This window comes from Sinohyriopsis cumingii, chromosome 9, assembly GCF_028554795.1.
Source record: "Sinohyriopsis cumingii isolate HCF-2022 chromosome 9, ASM2855479v2, whole genome shotgun sequence".
In the NCBI taxonomy this organism is placed as follows: domain Eukaryota; kingdom Metazoa; phylum Mollusca; class Bivalvia; order Unionida; family Unionidae; genus Sinohyriopsis; species Sinohyriopsis cumingii.
The window spans coordinates 41,796,446-41,806,136 of record NC_142969.1 but is presented as its reverse complement, the minus strand read 5'-3'; the positions used below and the strand labels follow the sequence as shown (position 1 = coordinate 41,806,136).

At 32.7% G+C, this 9,691-nt stretch overlaps 1 long non-coding RNA gene across 1 annotated transcript; it reads left to right on the top strand.

Moving 5' to 3' along the window:
* Positions 1 to 850: 850 nt before the first annotated feature.
* Positions 851 to 6,447, top strand: LOC149791621 (uncharacterized). Its single transcript, XR_016423376.1, has 2 exons — positions 851 to 1,023; positions 4,775 to 6,447. It is a non-coding gene; the product is annotated as an uncharacterized LOC149791621 (long non-coding RNA).
* Positions 6,448 to 9,691: the final 3,244 nt, after the last annotated feature.

Sequence of the window (9,691 nt, the reverse complement as noted above, 5' to 3'; positions counted from 1 at the left end):
TATTCTGACAGTTGAAATGATCATGCTATTCATTTTATATGTGCATTAAAATCTGGCTTTAAATGTTGCCACTATTCACAAACATATCAAGAACCTGTAATACATATGGCTTAAACATTTTCATTTAAAGGAATGATACACATTACCTTTTTTTATATTACATGCATCTAGCATCTCATTGATTTACCTATTGCGTTGTTCCATGTCCTGAGCAATGAGCATACCTATGCAGACCGCACAGTGGTCTCACCCAGTGCAGTGTTCAAACACATCTCACAAGCTATTGTCAGCCAGTTAAGTAATATATGAAATGGTGGTGTATAACCTGATCTCTTAGCCTTTTAATTACCGCTTTTAAGTTTCCCAAAGGATAGTTTTACATCAGCTCCAATTATGACTGTTTACTGTTTCTGTATGCTACTTGTAATGGGCATCTACTGAGAGTTGTAGTTTTTTTCTCCATATTTTATTTCCAAAGACTTCTGAAAATTGTTTTCTCGAAACACATCAGTGTTGGGGGGTTTGGGACTACAAATCATGTTTTTAGCATGACATGTCATGTAACAATTTGATTAAAATCAGATTTAGACTCCACATAGGACAGCAGCAGTCTGATTTTAATCTTTGTGGCAGGTATGTCAGCATCTTGAAAATACATTTCTGCATTTCATCATTTAAGTCAATTTTTTCTTTGAAAATTTGATTACAACTCAAATGTGCACCTCTTTTATAACACTGGACAGGCCTGATCTGACATAAGAGGGGCCCCAGGCATCTGACTATGAGATTTTTTAGCACTGCCTTTAAAACAAGCCATCATGGTGATTTTTATGTACATGAAAGTTTATGTTAATTGAGTACCCACAAACAAAATACATGTATTATGATTTGTACAAAATTTATGTTTTATGGTAATGTTTTTGTCTTAAATTTTTACAGGAAAAGCCGCATATAGGCCAGAAAATCAACCTTCATGGTGGCCAAGAAATGTCCGCTTTTCCTCTCCAAACAGCAATACCCAGGGTAATCCTGATTTTCCTATTGCATTGCCACCATTGCTTTGTTCAAGAATTTCTTCATTTATTTGCCTTTCTCAATTGTACCTATCAGTCAAGCACATGTTAAAGATAGATTTCAATGTTTTAAATTTCATTGTAGATGTATCATCCTCTTACTTTAGAGATTTCCTATTGTTCTGTAGGTGAGAGCAATTTGTTTTGCATCACCATATCATTAAAGCCTTAAAAAAATTTGTTTTAAGAGAAAAAGATGCAATAAACATTTTTTTATTTAAATGTGTACATTGTCATATTGCAAACATGGGTATCAAACCATGACTACCTTCTTGAATTTCCAGAATTGGTTGAAAAATGCATTTTATTTTGCCTACATGCAAGAAAAAAAGTTCTGTTCCTTTATCAATGGCTGTAGCTGGCATTCTGTAATGGTATTGTCTGTAATTTATCTATTACAGTTATCGGGCTTCGTGTTTACACTATGCATATACATTGTGTCAGTATGTTGTTATAGTGTATTTCAAATAAACATGTTGCTGTTTCTAGAGAATAAGCGACTTAGTGTTGGAGAGATGCGAATGGTTCTGAATTCATTTTTAGAACAATGCAGAAATGAATACACTATGTTTGTATACTTTTTTTCTTTTATTTCTTGTTCCTTAGTATTAGTTGATTTTGAATGCCAACACAAGCATGATTAACAAGCCATAGTCCGAATTAGACTCATTCTTTTGTAATGGAAATATTTTTCTGTTTTATTAATTATTTCATTTATTGATTTTGTTTTTGTTTTATTGATAAATTTATTATATAGTGATAAATTTTAAATTTTTACAAGAGAAAGGCAATATTTCAATTTTTATTAAAATTCACTTAACCATTCGTATCAAAGCAGTATTTATCTATTCAGAAGTATGTATAATGTCTTAATGTTCTAAAGCCAATGATTGACAGCTATTATCCAATTGAATTTTGTCTTCACGTTGAATAGACCCATTAAATATAGAAATGTAATTTTGTCCAGTCAGTATGCATTGCAAAAGTTGTCATTATCTTGTTGGGTTTTTTTTGTTTTTCGTTCAATGGTTGCCACCTCATGAACTGGTTATAAACAAATATCTTTATAATTAATAGCTCAAAGTTGAAATAGTTACAGCTATTGAAATTTTTCGTCCCAAGCAGCTTGGAGATTTTTAATACCAAGTGGTTCCAGTCGGTTAATTTGCCTAAAGATGGCGAGTTTTTATAATAATTGTCTAAAGTTTATATTTTATCCTGTTATTGAAAGATATGTGTTCAAGTCCATGATAAATAGTGCTTGTTTCCTGTTTCAAGTTCAGAAGGGACTTTTCACAATTAAGTGAGCAAATTGTGACCAAATTACTTCTCTGGAGACAGTACTTACCAAGTAGTTATGATAAGAAAGTTTAATTTAACATTGTATGTATGTACAAATAAAGTTTCAGTAGTTTCTGATTCATAATAACAACTAATAATCAATAAATACTGCTTGTCATGTATAGCATATCATATGCTGAAAAATGGCATTAAACCCACAACAATAGTAATTCAACTTAACTGTACAGACTCTTCATTGAATTTTTATATTATATTGAGAAAGCAGTGTCAAAAGTGTATCTATATAATCTATAATAGAAATGTTCGGTCTCCTTAGCTCGCACAATATCAGATTTAAAAATGACATCATGAATGAATGCATGTTAATTGCAATGACATAAGATTGCATGTGCATGATAACACTTAAGAATTTTCATCATATTGGTATATATGTGTCTACCTAGTTGTGTTGATTAGTGGACATATCCTGAGGTTTCAGTCCTCAGTGGGTTAATGTAACTTTAAATTTAGAAAATTAAGAAAACCTGTTGAGACTTATTCCTCCATTTTGCTAATGGATTAATAAGTATGTAGGAAAAAACATAGCTGCATGATATTTGATGTTTGCAAGCAAGAAATTTTTACAAGATTCAAAGAAATTATATTTATTTTAGTTGAAATGTAGATTCAAAGCATGATCAGTTGGCTGTGTCATATGGCCAATTGCAGTATCAAGGCTAGGGCAGTATTTAATTGTTAACCTTGTATATCATTTCTGTTTTAAATATTAATTTTAAGAGTTGCCTGGTACTCAGAATAGCAAAGTCTTCAAGTGTATTATTTGCATTTACTGTTAATACTTGCAGGAACAAGTTTATTTCAAAGTACTGTTTGAATGTTGGCATGCCAATACTTCAGTTCTTAGATTTACTAATGTGTTGCAGCATGTTTAAATAGATAGACGATGAACAATAAAAATAATAAAGATGTTGGCAGCTTAAAATATAATATACACGAGAGTACAAAGTGTAAGAAAGAAGGTCAATTAAATCCAGCATCAGGATGATGGTTTCATAAAGAATTTCTAATTAAACGTTTGATGTGATATGCAGGTGTTAATATAATAGGAACAGCTGAATATATATGACATAATTTCATATATATATATATTGTGTCTCTATCATAAAAAAGTATTATATATACTAGTGGTAGGTGAAGCGTTTTCCCATGTAACTTACTGGACTCTGTCTGTATGTATGTTATGAATTTATTAAAGCTTAAGTTACTTCACATTTATATTACTAACACCACCATTAAGAAAAATAGAAAGACCATTACACAACTTTATCGGAAAATAATTATTTACATAAAAATTTCAATCCAAAGCATTTATGGAAAGAATTCCATGAATTTGAATGTGTGTTGCTTGTTACTGTGGTAATATCAGACAGGTTAGTGATGACCAGTCCGCTTTAGCCATTTTCTTTAAAGTTTACAACATATTTAAATGACATGTAGGGTATCACACCTTCCAGCCCTTACAATTTTGCCATTAGTGTTATGAAAATTACCCATAACATGCAGATTTAGGTTATAAAAGCAAAAACTATGGGAAATGATCAATGGCAAAAATTGTGGAACATTTGTTCATCTGTGTTTGATTTGGATCTGGGTTTCATATTTGAATTAGTTAAATTATTCAGCGAACCTGACTAACTTTACAGATGCTTTAAACTGTGTTGCCATGATCAAACTGTTTATTTTCGATTTAAAAAAAAAAGAGATGAATGTTTAAGATAAAAGGGGAAATAAGCCTCTTGAAAAGTGTTAATTATCGACACCGAAGAATAAAAAGGATTATTCAGATTATTGTTAATAAAAAGCTGGAATGGACACAATTACGTTGATTGGACATCACATGCCAGTTTGAGTATCACTTGTGGCAAGAGATGTGATTGCCGTCATCATGTGAAATGGAAAAAGATAAGAATTAGGTCAAGTTGAGAGATAGACACAAGCCATTGAGCTGCATAGGGTTTGGAACTTGAGTATGTGCAACTGTACTAGTAGCAACTAATCTCTGTTTACTTTACAAACTTTTCAGTTGAACATAATGTTTATTTTTGCTGCATGATTCGAATACTTAACTTTTAATTACATTTTTGAGCTTTACAATAACAGCTTTTGATACTGTTTTACACCGTACTGAAAACTGGTCAAACTTAAGGAAAAATCTACTGCCTTACTGAGACGGACTTGTCAGGGCTGGCAGGTCGGGGGTATTGACTTTTATTGTATTTTTTTATATATTAAAGAAATCCAGAATTACTTCCGGTTATGGCTCATAAGTTGTCAAAGTTTAAGAATGTATTATTTTGTTTCAATAGTAGATTTACAATCAGCTATTCTTTTATTTATAGTGTTCATGAATGATAATGAGGCTGCCATGTGTCAGGGTAACATGGTGGAAGAGGATGGAGAGATGGAGCATCCAGCTCTCTCTCCCATCATATCCACCTGGAGAAAGATCCAGTTGAGCAGTTACCTGTCAGGGCCACTAGGATGAAGAAGCTGATATTGTGAATCCTCAGGTGGAATATGTCATTCAGCTACCATCATATGCTCTGTCCTAGTATCTGACAACGGAATTGTCAAACTTTAGTAACTGTGTGCATACAGAATTCAGGATGTTTAATGAGAATATGTCAGTTACATAAACTAATATTGATATCAATTTTCATTTTTACTGTATCTTTTCAGATAGTGTCTAATGCACATTTGCTATTTCCTTTATAAAACTGATATTTTTTTTAACAATACAAGACTTTAAGATGTTTTCAATATTTGTGGACTGAATGTTATGAATCTTGATATGTACTGATTGGTTGTGATCAGTGTGGAGACTTCTGGATTCATTACCAGTGCATGAGAACCAATGATTCTTATAAAGCTGTTTCTGCAAGCAGATATGTTTGTGTATTTTGTCAGATTTAATTTAACAGACTTAAAAATTTAATTTTTAGGTTGAGTGTATTCTGGTATAAGCTGTCAGTGGCAACATCACATGTCAAACAATATCCAGATGTCATAGAGTAAGCTGTGTGATTTGGCAGCTGACATTTTTTATGCCAGTGAAAAATCAAAACCAGTGCTTCGTGCTTTTAAGCTAGTTTCTTAATCAGTTTATTACAAGCAGTAAAGCACTGTTATTGACTGCCAACTAAGATTTAATTTCATTGTGTGCAAGACAGTTTATTTCCAAGTTATTCATAATAGTTGATGAACTGAATACACGTTATGCTTTACTGTGAAAACGAATAAATGCTCTTGCTATAAGAAGTAAAGCTTGGTTGCTGACTTCGTTGTTCTCATAATAGACTGACAACAAACCGTGGCCTAGTGGTTAAAGCTTCCACCTCAGAAGCGGGAGTTTGTGGGTTCGAACCCCAGCCGAGTCATACCATAGACTTACACAAATGTTTTTAACAGCTGCCTCGCTAGGAACTCACCATTAAGAGGTTAGTGTTAGGACTGGTCAGCCTGGTCCGAGGATAATGTGACTGAGTGAGACATTATGCTACATGTCTGCGGCATGATGCCCCGGTGCTAGACATCACTATAAACTGCCATACTGCAGACATCTTAGTGATATGACTGAAATATTGTTAAAGCTGCATCACACACACACTCATAATGGACTCCTTGTCGGACATTTTCATTGGTTAGTTGAAAAACAGCTGTCACTGAAAAGATACTCGTATCGACCTGATTGTAATGTACACAGTGTCAGGTTTCATAACATGGATATGGGGTATAAGCTTTCTTTATTATATCAATAGCAAATGTGTACCGTATATACTCACATATAAGCCGAATAATTTACGAATAAATAAAGGCCTGGAAGGGGGGGGGGGTCGGCTTATCCATGGGCCAGTGTGTAAACTTTACAGTTTTTGTGTCTTTTTTTTTACTGATATAATGGCTGTAAATCTTGGAACATGAAACAATAATTTATTCTGTGTCCTAAGACATATGCATGTAGAAAAATTGTAACTTTCGGTGACCTGACAATTATTAAACTGTTTTAAAGTACTATGCTTGATTTTGTTATTACTTTGCATGTGCATATTTTCTGATTTCTCAAACACAAAGTTGAATAAAAGTAAACAAAAGACTTTATAATTTGCAGGACGGTTGAGTTTACCAGGAAGACCATGCTGAACTATAATGTACAATATTTACACAGTGCAAAGTGTGCATAGCCTCACTTAAATCCTCGCTTATTCCCAAACATAGATGCAGATTTCGCTTTATTCATTGTTTCAACCAAATTGCATTCTTCCAGATAACATTTCAGCTAGTCCTTAATAGCTGTTTCATTTATGTTGAATCACATGCTCACAAGTTACTAATTTTCAATTATATAAGTGATCCTACAAATTGATGTAATATTTTTTAAAAGGTACGCACATTTATTTGTACAATGCACAGAACCATCATAATTTACATGTTCATGAATAGTGGTAATAATAAAGCCTAAAATGCACATAGAGATCAACTAAGATCAACATAAATCAATTTTAGTTTTGTGTTTTAGCTGAACAAACATTCCTTTCCACACAGTGGAAAGCTTGATGTTTTGGCGTCTCCTATGTTGATAGTCTGCGAATTTGTCTTTCATTTTGTGACAGCTGTACAGGCCACTTAATCATTAAAACTCTGAAACTGGCTTGTGATAAAAAGGATTTTTGACCAGTAACTATACCAGTTTAACATTGGTATATACAGTATTAAAATGCCAGGTTTTCACTTGTGTAAGTTTCTTTCGTGGGAAGGAGCTTTAGCATATGGAGTTGCAGCATTGTTAGTAATCATTATTGCAGTTGAAATTAATTGTGGACTATTTTATTGTTTTGGTTTATCTTTTTTTCTAGTTTAGTTTTTTATTTTTGTATTATTGTAGAGGTAAAAAAAATCATTAATTTGTGAATAATGTTTAAACTTAACATTCTATTTAGTGAAGAAGCGAATGCTTTATACTAAAATAATTATTTCGTTATAACAATAATTCACAGACGATACAACAGAACACGTAGGACTTTTCTTGTTTAGAAGAAATGAAAATCGAAGACATGTAATAATCAGGAGTTCTGTACAAAAATCAGAAGATATTATAAAATGGGAGGTAGGCGTTGAGCGACCCCAAAAATCAAGGTTTTTTTCCCTCCCGGCATGAAAGTTGAGAGGTATGGTGTAAGGTCGCTTACATCAAAGCAAAGTACAACTCAGCTTTTATGGTATTAGCATAATTTTCGAAGCATTATTTATGCAGCTTTATAACAAAACAAAATATTAAATAAATTTCATTTCAAAGAAGATTTTACAATTTCTTTTTAGTAATCATGCGCAATAACCTCGAGATAAGTATACATGTAATTTTTTAAATACAAGTTTGCCAAAATAAATGCATTTAGAACTTACCTCATACATCTTGAGATGCCTCGGTGTTGTAAGTCGGCTTATATGAAGGTCATGCACTTTTTGGTGTTTATACATGTTCAGTTTGGGGGTCGGCTTATGTGCAAGTATATACAGTATAGCATTTTTGAATCAATTTGTAGGCTTGGTGTGTTATAAATTTTAAGTGTAATATTATAGTAATAAAGATGTAGCCCAGTTAGTATGCATGTTACACTGATATCTATCATTATGATTTTTTATACAGACAAAATGTAGAATTTATTTTCTGGAAATATGACATTTGCAACAGTTGTATTTATATGCTTCAAAAGTATTATAGTAACAAGTATGGTGCTTAAAAATTTTCACTTTATATTTTTGTTTTTCTATTTAGTATAGTCTCTACATGAAGACTTGATGCAAATAAACTTCAGATTTTTTTTCTTCATGAACCTGTTTCATGTTTTGTTACTTGTTCCAGAAAAGAAAATAAGAAGTAATAAAATGCAGTAAAGGCATATTTCTTTCCTCTTTGTTTTTTCTCTGCCACAAATGTGGAAGGTGCATACATTACTAAGTTCTATCTTTCAATCTGTTACACACTGCTAAGTGGTGTATTTTAGGTCAGTCAGCTTCTGGAGTCCTGCCACTTTGTATGCCATTGCCATTCAACACAATACATAGGCAGAATCTATTTGTATACTTACAGAAATCTGCTTTCTTCTATATTGTGTTATTTATTGTCAGCTTCACTCTCAACTTCAGCAACAACTGTTCTGATGCATGCATCAGCAGATAGTTTCATTCACTCGACACTGGAAAAGTAGATAATGAACTCCTTTTCATTCTTAAGTAAACAATTTTTGCATCTACAGTTTTTCACTTTGCATTGATAATGAAGAATACAGCACAAAACTAATTCCAGACTTGATTTGGTTGCTCTGTTTAACCAAACACCATTGATGTATCATAAGTACATGTTATCACTGAACCCATTACACAGTAGGCAGAAAGCACAAGCTGGATTATCATGTAAATCACAGCCAATGAAGGTTGACTACCTTGAAGCAAAAATATATTATTTAGTTGTATGCCCAAAATGTGCCAGATGTAAACAATAAAGCATTGTATCAAGAGTGCACATAAAATCCTTGCATGTTCCTCAAACCACATGACTGCTACAACCTATTGTCTGTTTTACATTTCTCCAAGTTTGTTTTTGCTACTCCTACTAAACTACATTGATTGACATGACACATATTCACTCGGTGATCCAGTTGGTCCTAAATGAAAATGGTACTACTCTGACATTCACAATAGCAATCTTGACGTTCATCCGGAAATGAGAGGTTAACATGGCTTACTTTCAGCAGAAGACTTAATATGATGTCTCATTGGTCATAAATGGTCATGGTTATGATCTGTTCAGTATGGACGCCACATTGAAAATCCTGTTAATACTACTTTCCCCTGGTATACTGATCATATTGATCTTGTGCTTTTACAAAAATACTTTTTATGATGTGTAGTTGATACTAAATGAAAATAGTGTCAATCTGACACCCAGTATGGCAAACATCTTGAAAATCTTATCATTACTCAGAAAATGATGCAAAATTGACATATAGTACATCTACCAAAACAGTTAATTTAAAAATCGTGTTATCACTAAAGAATATCAGAGATGGTTTCAACAATGGACACTCAAAAGGAAGAAATAGTCCCTTCAATGGAATAATGTGTAAGATAAGTACAAGCATGGATCACAGACTCGAGAATTTTGAACAGATTGCTTATGCAAATAATTACACCAAGACTTGTAATGATGCCTAATTGATCCAAAACAAAAGCGGTGCCAATACATCAAATTTGGTTGT